At 42.8% G+C, this 9,672-nt stretch overlaps 1 protein-coding gene across 4 annotated transcripts in view; it reads right to left on the reverse strand.

Annotated features, from left to right (window-relative positions):
- CHST10 (carbohydrate sulfotransferase 10) overlaps positions 1-9,431 on the reverse strand; it is a 31,724-nt gene extending 22,293 nt beyond the window's left edge. The window contains exons 1-2 of one of the 4 annotated variants that reach the window (XM_045580992.1): positions 9,157-9,431; positions 7,040-7,103 (exon numbers count right to left, since the gene is read on the reverse strand). The gene's annotated coding sequence lies outside the window, so the exon portion shown is untranslated. Of the gene's footprint in view, positions 1-6,797; positions 6,819-7,023; positions 7,112-7,749; positions 7,855-9,156 lie in introns of those variants that run through there. The other 3 variants (XM_045580994.1, XM_036436057.2, XM_045580995.1) reach the window with 3 other exon arrangements.
- Positions 9,432-9,672: the final 241 nt, after the last annotated feature.

The raw sequence follows: 9,672 nt of genomic DNA on the forward strand, positions 1-9,672 counted from the left end.
GCCATTAAAATCTTACCTCTTGCAACAGCATGGATGGACCTGTATATTATTATGCTAAGTGAAATAAGCCAGTCAGAGAAAGACAAGTACCATATGATTTCATTGCTATGTGAAATCTAAAGAACAAAATAAACTAACAAGCAAAGGGGAGATAGACTCATAGATATAGAGAACAGACTGACAGCTATTAGAGAGAATGGAAGGTGGGAGAGGGAGGGAGAGGGGATGGCCTGGGATTAAGCAAAAAAAAAAAAAAAAAAGTGAAGGATAAGCAAAACAAACAAACAAAAATCCTCATAGCCTCAGAATGAAAGGAGAATGAGGGGGAATAGAAGAGGGCAAAGTTGGGATAAATGGTGCTGGAAGGAGACTTGACTTGGAGTGGCCCACACAGAGTACAATATACAGATGAGGTAATGTAGAATCGTATGCCTGAAAGCTATATGATTTTATTAACCAATGTCACCCAATAAATTCAATTTAAAAAGACAGTAAAACATTTTTGGGAAAAAATGAGAGCCATTAGGAAAACATAGGAGAGTTGAAAGACACTTTAGCAGACACTTTTCTCAACTTTCTACCTAAGACTTTCCAAACTAAAGTATTTTAATATGACGCTCCCTTTCAACTTCAAAATATTTCTTCAGTCTCCACGTGAGAACAGTTATATATCTAATATCTATTAACTGAAACTAGAAAACAAGCTACTAGAGCTTCAGTATTACTTGAAAATAAAATTATATTTTTAAGTCATAGAACTTACATGCACTTTAATAGACATGGAACTTAGAACATGCAGAATGGAAAATTAATAAATCCTGCAGAAGTCTAAAAAATGTTTTTGAACTATAAATAAAACTCAATGCCAAAAGGTGTGCCAATGACAGGTCCAAAGTGTCAAGATACATCAGTAAAAAAAAGTTGCAGAACTGAATACATGATCCTATTTGCTAAAAAACTGTATATGTGTGAATGTGATTATATACACATGCAAACACACATATACTGCATATATAATGCACAGAATAAATTATGGAGGGTGAGTGGAATCACTTTTTGCTTTGTACTATTTTGTATTTTAAAAACATTTTTGCAATAAGCACATATCCATTTTATAATAAAAACCAATAAAATATAGAAAATGCCAACTATATACATGGACCCTGTTGTCTTTATTTTTGTCTTTAATTTTTTTGTCTCATTTCTAGCAAATGCAGTTTACCTACCACTTTGTAAGGTGTGGGAAAGAATGGGAAAAACTCATATGAAGTGACAAAGTCAGTATGTATCTGAATATTTAATAAATACATCTCTGTTATCATTGTTTTTTAGTTTTTAAAATATGTAATACTTAAAACAAAGTACAAAGGATAACATAACAAATATCTGTTTATAGACAATCAGCTCTAAAAGTTTTGTTGTACTTGAGTTTTTTAAGAGGAAATCAAGTATACAAATAAGGTTGGCACCTCTCCATGGTCCTGCCTGGTCCTGATCCCTTCCCTCTCCAGAGCCCTCAATCTAGGTGATTATACTTTTACATCAGAAATTGCTCCTTTGATAGACACAGCAGCAAGGGCCTAGATGATGGGCTTTCCTGCCCAGATAAAGGAGGGCAGACTGAGAAGGTGGGAAGGTGGGTTTACGTGGGACCTTCAGGGAGATACTGCTCTACATAAGGATGCTTTCACTGCGTATGAGGACAAGCCAGAGGAAAAGCCTGGCATGGGGAGAAGCACAATTATCAAGCACTTACTTTTTTATCTTTCTCATGGTATTGCAAGAAAATTTACAAATTGTACACAGACTCAAGTGAAAAAGCTGTCAAGGTAAACTGGTTAAAAATTTAGATAAACTGAGTTTTGTTTGAGAGAGGGAGTAATACATGAGAAGAAGGAGAGTAGTGTTGTGATATGCCTTAAATTTTGAAACCTTTTCTCTGGCAGCACAAAGATGTAAAGTGCAACTGTCCACTTGGCCTCCCTCCAGTCTCAAGGCATTTCCAACAATGGAGCAGGAACATTCTACCAGGCACACACAAGCCCAGCTAAGTGTTCCATATCACATGTCATCCTCTAGATGCCTAAAACCAGAGAATGAACCAGTAAGACCCACAATATACAACAGGTTAGGTCTTTATAACTTCTAAAGAATGGTATGTCCAGCTAGCCATGACATGTTTTTGCATTGTGACTGCATGCATTCTGAATCTAGATAGCTACCTAATAGTGTCTGACTTTATGTTTAGGGCAGTGGTTCCCAGCCCTGGCTGTATATTAGAATCACCTGGACTTTAAAAATATATAGCCATGGAGAGAAACCAAGATAGTGGCATAGATTAAACATCTATACTGCTGCCTCACACAACAATTTCAAAACTGCAACAGGAAGACAGAGCAGACATTGTCCAGAACCACCAGAAAGGTGGTGGAGTGGAAATTCTACAACTAGAAGGAAAGAGAAAAGGACACTGAGACTCGGAGGAGCTGTGGAGAACAGAGGTGCGGAAAGGGCAGGTGGTTGAATATGCAGCTGGCTTACTCACGGCACACAGAGAGGGAGGGCAGCAGGTGCGCAGCTAGCTTTCTCGTTCAGGAGGGAAACAAAACCTCCCAACTGCACTGAACTCCAGGTGAGTTCCAGGTGAGACTTCAGGTACCCAGACTCATTCAGGGAGAAACTGGACTCTCTGGCAGCAGGCGAAACAGGGCAGTCTTTTCTCAGAAGTGCATACAGCCATTGTCACAGGACACTGAGACATAGAGGCCTCTTAGGGTGGGGCTGATAGGAAACCAAGGCTGTCTGCTCCACCCTGAGACCCCGCCCCATCCAAGCTGAGCACAGAAGCTCCCCCAGCAGAGACACAACTGATCCTCACAGCCAACTGGCCTGAAGGTCAACTCCCCCCAGTTATACTAACAACAATCTAGGCTTAACCACAAGACCGCACACACAGCCCACAAGGGGGGGCACCAAGAGTGTCCACCTCAGATAACTGGGGAAGCTGAGCCACTGGGCCCTGCTAGAACACCTAGCACACAAAGCCACTCCATCAACTCAGGGAAGCAGCTAAAATGTGGAGACAAAGAGGCAGGTCACAAATGAAGGGAATGGAGGAAAGCAAATGATTGGATATAAAGTTCAAAACCACTGTTATAAGGTTTCTCAAGAATTTCCTAGAAAAGGCTGATAAATTTAACAAGACCCTCGAGAATATGAAAAAGGATCAACTAGAAATTAAACATACACTGACTGAAATAAAAAATATTATACAGAGACCTAAAAGCAGACTAAAGGATCAAAAGGATCAAGTCAAGATTTGGAATACAAAGAAGCAAAAAACACTCAACCAGGAAAGCAAAAAGAAAAAATAATCCAAAAATATGAAGATAGTGTAAGGAGCCTCTGGGACAACTTCAAGCATATCAACATCTGAATTATCAGGGTCCCAGAAGAAGAGAGAGTGCAAGATACTGAAAACCTATTTGAAGAAATAGTGACCGAAAACTTCCCCCACCTGGTGAAAGAAATAGACTTACAAGTCCAGGAAGCACACAGAGCCCCAAACAAAAAGAATCCAAAGAGAACCACATTAAGACACATCATAATTAAAATGCCTAGAGTAAAAGACAAAGAGAGAATATTAAAAGCAGCAAGAGAAAAGCAGTTAGTTACCTATAAGGGAGTACCCAAACGATTGTCAGCTGATTTCTCAACAGAAACTATGCAGGCCAGAAGAAAGTGGCAAGAAATATTCAAAGTGCTGAATATCAAGAAACTCCAACCAAGATTACTGTATCCAGCAAAGTTATCATTCAAAATTGAAGGTTAGATAAAGAGCTTAGATAAGAAAAAGCTAAAGGAGTTCATCACCACCAAACCAAAATTATATGAAATACTGAAAGGTATTCTTTAAGGAGAGAAAAAAGAAGAAAAAGATAAATATAAAAGTTATGAACAACAAATACGTATCTATCAACAAGTGAATCTAAAAACCAAGGGAATAAAAAAATCTGATAAACAGTATTAACTGGTAAATATTATAGAATCAGGGGCACAGAAAGGGAGTGGACTGACAATCCTCAGGGGGAAAAGGGAGTGGGGGGTGTGGGAAAAGACTGGACAAAAAGTGTACACCTATGGATAAAGACGGGGGTGAGGGGAGGGTAAGGGCAGAGGTGGGGGTAGGAACCAGGTGGAGGGGAACTATAGGGAAAAAAAGAGGAACAATTGTAATAATCTGAACAATAAAGACTTATTCAAAATAAATAAATAAATAAATAAATAAATAAGTAGCAATGCCCTTGGACCCCAAGATTACCTGAGCCAGGACAAGATAAATCTCTGGAGACAGATTCTGGGCAGGTTTTAAAAGTTCTGTTCAGGATTCCAATGAGCAGCCAGGACTGAGACATGCTGGTCCAGGCCCTCAGCCCCTCTCAACTTTTGATGACCAAAGGAATGCACTGGGGAATCTTGTTAACCTACAGATTCTAGGCATTCTAACATAACATATTTTCCTAACACCTCTTTCCATTATAAGGAAAACTGGTAGCAAAATATTATCTGCCAACTAGAATCTACTGATGATCTGGATCATGTCAGAGCTCTGTAAAAACAGCTTAAAATTAATTAGAATTAAAGACCTCCACCACTGTTTTTCAGCCCTCCCATCTATAGATAACGGACTGTGTAGAATTAGAGTTTGGTCTGACCTGGGAACAATCATAATTTGACCCAACTATTTAGACAAAAAGAAAGGCATTCCAAATTCCCTTCACGCAGCTCCTCTAAGCCTATGCCAGAGTCTGCATTGTTTCCGTGAATACACGTTCTCCATGGAGTTTACCTCCTGTCCAGAGTGACACCCACAAGGCTCACTATTTCTGTCTGCACAGACTGGGCCTGACGTCAGCGGTCCTTTTCATGGCTCTGCCAAGGGCCACGGCTCTCTATGCAGCCAGTGACAAATGGCCTTTAAAAATCCTCACATTTTCTGTAATTAACTCTCCTTTGTTCAAAGAGACAAGACAACTCTGCGAGTGCCTCTTGCAGCTAACAGTGCAAACCTAAGTCTGCCCAGGTCCCCTCTGGTCATGGTGTGCTGCTCTGAACAGAGCCCTGCAGACCCCGAGGACTTCAGAGCTTTCCTATTTCCAGTCATTAAAGGAGATTTTCACGTGACAAGGTGGCAGGGTCTAAAACCAAGGCCCAGAGCTGGGCTCTTTAAAACCCATAAGGAGGAACCTAAGACCTTACTGGGAAAGCAGGGGCAGGAAACAAAGAATATGAACATACAAGAAATCCTATTCTGCGTGTGTGTGTGTGTGTGTGTGTGTGTGTGTGTGTGTGTCTAAACTAATAGAAAGCACACAATTTACATGTTGGTAATTACTAACAATGGGCTTGGTACTAGTACAGATTTTGTGGGTTCAGTTCCAGACGACCTCAATAAAGTGAGTATTGCAATAAAGCAAGTCATAATCTCTTTGTTGGTGGAGGGTCTTGCCTTCAAATTATAAAAAACACAACATCTGTGAAGTGCAAAAAGCAAAGCACAATAAAATGAGGTATGCCTGTATTACCATCTTTGGGTACCAATTCTCTCTTCCCTACATTTTCAAAATGATGCTTGTAAACCCATTTTGCTCAGCTGCCAATCACGTTCCTGCCAATGGCTTTTCCCCCAGTGTTTGAGTTGTCACCCAAAAGCACAAAGCCTTTCTGAATTTGTGCTGAAGAGCTTGACTCTCACTTGCCATGCTCCACTTCTGCCATGCACATTTGCTTATTAAACGTTCTGAAAAGTCCTGTGGTAAATAAGCCCATCTAACTGTTTAAAGCAGCTTTTTCCCAAATATCATTCATTCAGCAATATTTACAAAGTGCCTAATCTAGGCCAGGAGTTTTTCTAGGTCCTGGGGATATGTAAGGCAATACACATTCATGCTCACATGGTGCTTGGGGCTAACAGAGGAAGACAAGATATAAACAAATAGAGCCATTAACGTATAGGCTCACACCTATGTATAGGGCACACATGCCACTGAGACTAACAAAGAAGAGTAAGGGACAAAGGAAAGGCCTTTAGTAGGGGATGATACTGAGAAGAGGCAGAGCACAGTGAGGAAACAAATAATACAGCCACCTGGATGAGGAACTTGGCTGGGTCCCAGAATCCCAAGAGCAGCAAGGATACCCATGTCCATTGTGGACTGAACACCAATGAAGGATCCTGTCAATGGCTCTTTACTAAGATGGAAGCTCCTGGTCCCATCCCCATCACACAAGAACCCCAAGGGAAGGACCATGTATCTAGGATTCAGTTTTTAAAACATTCTCCCTAAACATATCTAGACATTAAAGTAAACTGTACAAAAATAATCCAGTTATGCACAAGAAACTGATAGCCTGGGAGGACTCACAGGAAGAAGGGAAACTAGACAGCTGAGGGCTAGAGCAATGGGGGACATTCTACAAACAAGTCAACCTTTTCAGACCTTTGAGTTTGAAATAAAAAATATTATCTAAACAATAAAATTATTAAATTACAGCTTAATAAAATGAAACACTGCATGTGATCATAACATATATAAAGTTCTATTATGGTATCTGTGATTTTTAGATCATAGGTTTCTCTCTAAGTTCAGAAATTTCCTGTGTCTACTTGGTCATCATTACAATTTACCATCTTTGAATGACTGTTCATCTAGTCACATCTGTCCTAACTCAGGATGGATGTGAGGTTAAGACAGATTCTCATGAATAATAATGAAGAACAAATCATTAGCAAATACCTGTGTAGGGCTCGCTGCATGTCAGGCACTCCTCTTAGCAAGTACTAAACTCAACTCATCTCCAGGTCAGACTTGCTCCTATTATATTTAAGAAAACATTTATTCAAAATATACATGTACATACTCCTATTGAAGAGTTTTAATGGTCCTAAAATCTCCACATGGGCAAGAAAGGAGGTAGTAAGAGTACAAAATGATGCAAATCTCAATTAACTAGTGAGCTCACGTTCTTCTTCACGTACCTTCTGCGGCCGGGGGTCCACATCTCCCAACAGTATTTACTTTGCCCGAGGTTCTTGCTTCCTCCTGTCAATGTACAGGATAAATTTTAAAACCAATAAGCACCATTAAAAGTGACAAGATCAACTTACTTAACACAACTTGGTTTTATACAAAATGGTTAACCACTTTGATTATTCAGGTACATTTTGCACAACAGGTTTCTTATAGAGGTGGGTAACACTTGGATTTCTTGGTAAGTGAACAAGCATTCTAAATGTACCAACAATGCCAACTATTTAAAAGACTGACCTGCAATGTAGTGTGAAAAAATATATATGTTTTGTAGCAAAAATAATCAAATCCTATTATAGCTGTTTTATATATTTGATTATGGATAAAGAATTCCTGTGTAAGATGATCAAAACTTCCAATGCAAGGTGTTCCCTGGGCTTTGCATTTATCCAAGCTTTAACACCCTAGCAAATGTCATATCATGAGTGAATAACTAGAAATAAGTAACACTCATGGAATTAGGGAGATTACAGATTTGACAATATTTAACAGAATTACATGGCAAAATAAACTCATTTGTCACACAATACAGCCCAAGCTGCCTGGGCGACATGTGGCACAGTCGGCTGTGCTTCTCTCAACTCTTAAAAACTCAATGTGAACATTAAAAGCAGTTTCATGTTATGTAGATAAAAAGATTAAGCTTGATGTACTCAATCCAGATTCTTCCTGACCAGTATCAGGAGAAAACATACTCTCTTGGCTGCTCCAGTCTCTAAGGCCCTGCATTCACCTCTCTCCCTCGTTTCCATTTATGGCTCTCTCCCACCTTTTTATTGTATAATGCACATGTGTCAAACACAAGGCCCGCGGGCCAAATCCGTCCTGCCAGGCCTTGCAATGTGGCCCGAACCACGCTGTCATCACTGCACTCCGCTGCGTTTCCATCACAATGACAGTTTATGACTGTTCAGTAAACCATTCGGCCCGAGATTTAGGCTGGATTTTAGATTTTGGCCCCTTCTCTGATTGAGTTCTACACCCCTAGTATAATGTCAGGCATCTGGAAAATGACCTGCCTATAAATGCAGATGGCCTGCAATGTGTACTAATTCTCTCCTTTCTTTGCTCAGTTTTGTAAGCACTTCAGTTTTCACTCCAGGTAAGGAGAGAATTTTTCTGTCCGGTATTTCTTTGAGATTCTTTTCTTCAGGGTCAAGAGCAAAGATGGAACAGTTTTTCTTTTCCTCTTAATCCAAGGTGGACTATGACCTCGTTTTAAGGGGGAAATGGAGAAGACCACTTCTCTGTGTCTTTCCTCTTTCACCCAGTCACTGAAAAGGGTAAATGTAGGTGCTGGAGATCAGCAAGCAGGAGCTAAACTCAGCTGCCTAATTTTAAAAATGTCTGAGACATTTCTCACCCTGGCAGTTAAAACTGACCAGTACCCAACTTTTCATGGCTCAAAGCCCCAGACTTTGGATTTTTCAGACAAAAACTCCTTTATGACTGTGCTCCCGCTTAGCTAACCAGAACCTGGCCGCGCTGTTTTCTACACAAGGTGGGCCCCTCAGCCTTTGGCAGACTTGGAAAACAAAAATGACAGCTTTGGAAAACCTGGCTCATCTTTCCAGCCACAAGTGCAGAAATGGATGCCTCAACCTCAACTTCTGACAGGCCTCTGGATTGCCAAAAGCAGAGGGAGAGCACCCTGGAGCCTAGCTGGAAGGAGACTGCATTTGCAACCTTTCCTTTCAGCTCACCCACCAAAACTGTGCATGTAGGAAAGGCTGCACATGGCCCCTCGTCCCGGCACGTTCCCTGCATCCAAGCGGAACATTTTCTCCCTCTTTCCGCCCGCAGTTACTAATGCAAAATCCCAGACATGGATGAAAGAAGTAAATGACAGATCGCCGAGTGTCCACAATCCCAGTGAGCCCAGCATCCGGCGGGGAGGATGCCGCCTCATCGCGCCTCATCGCTTTAATGAGGAGGGTCCTCACGTCGCCAAACACTGGGATGCAGCTCGCAGAGAAAGGCGGTTCACCCCGATCAGTACACCGGGTGGAGTGGGGCCGGGTGTGGACATCTGTGAAACCAGCCCCCGGCCGGGCCCCAAGCTCACCCTCCGCGGAGCCGGGGCGTTTCCGCGGCTCCTCCACGACGCTCGGCGCGGCCTCCGGGTCTGGGGGCGAAGGGCGCGGGTCCCGGATCCGGAGCGGGAAGCCCGCCCGCCCGCCCGCAGGCCCCGCGCCGCCGCCTGGCCCAGGAAGAGCCGGCCGCGGCGCTGGGGAGAGGAAGCCCCGCGCGCCGGGCCCTTTCGGGGGGCGAGGCCACCAACGCCCCCCGCGGCCCCCTGGGCCCCGCGCGTCCGTACGTGTCTGTACGTGCCGCCCGCGGGCGGTGCGCGTTCACGCCGCCTACCCGACGTGCGCGCGCCGCCTGCTCCTACGTGCGCGCGCCCACACAGGGCGCGCGCCTCCGGGCCGGGCAGGCGCAAACCGACCCAGGCGGGAGGTGGCGAGGCAGAGGGACTTTGCCCACCCAGTCTCTAAGGCAGCCAGTCGGCGGGGGATTTAACTTTGTTGGTTAATAAACAGCTGAGAAAGGCCAGAACAGTGCACAGTCCTGTGGCGTTGTA

The sequence above is a fragment of the Pipistrellus kuhlii genome, unplaced genomic scaffold (genome assembly GCF_014108245.1).
Source record: "Pipistrellus kuhlii isolate mPipKuh1 unplaced genomic scaffold, mPipKuh1.p scaffold_m20_p_13, whole genome shotgun sequence".
Lineage (NCBI taxonomy): Eukaryota > Metazoa > Chordata > Mammalia > Chiroptera > Vespertilionidae > Pipistrellus > Pipistrellus kuhlii.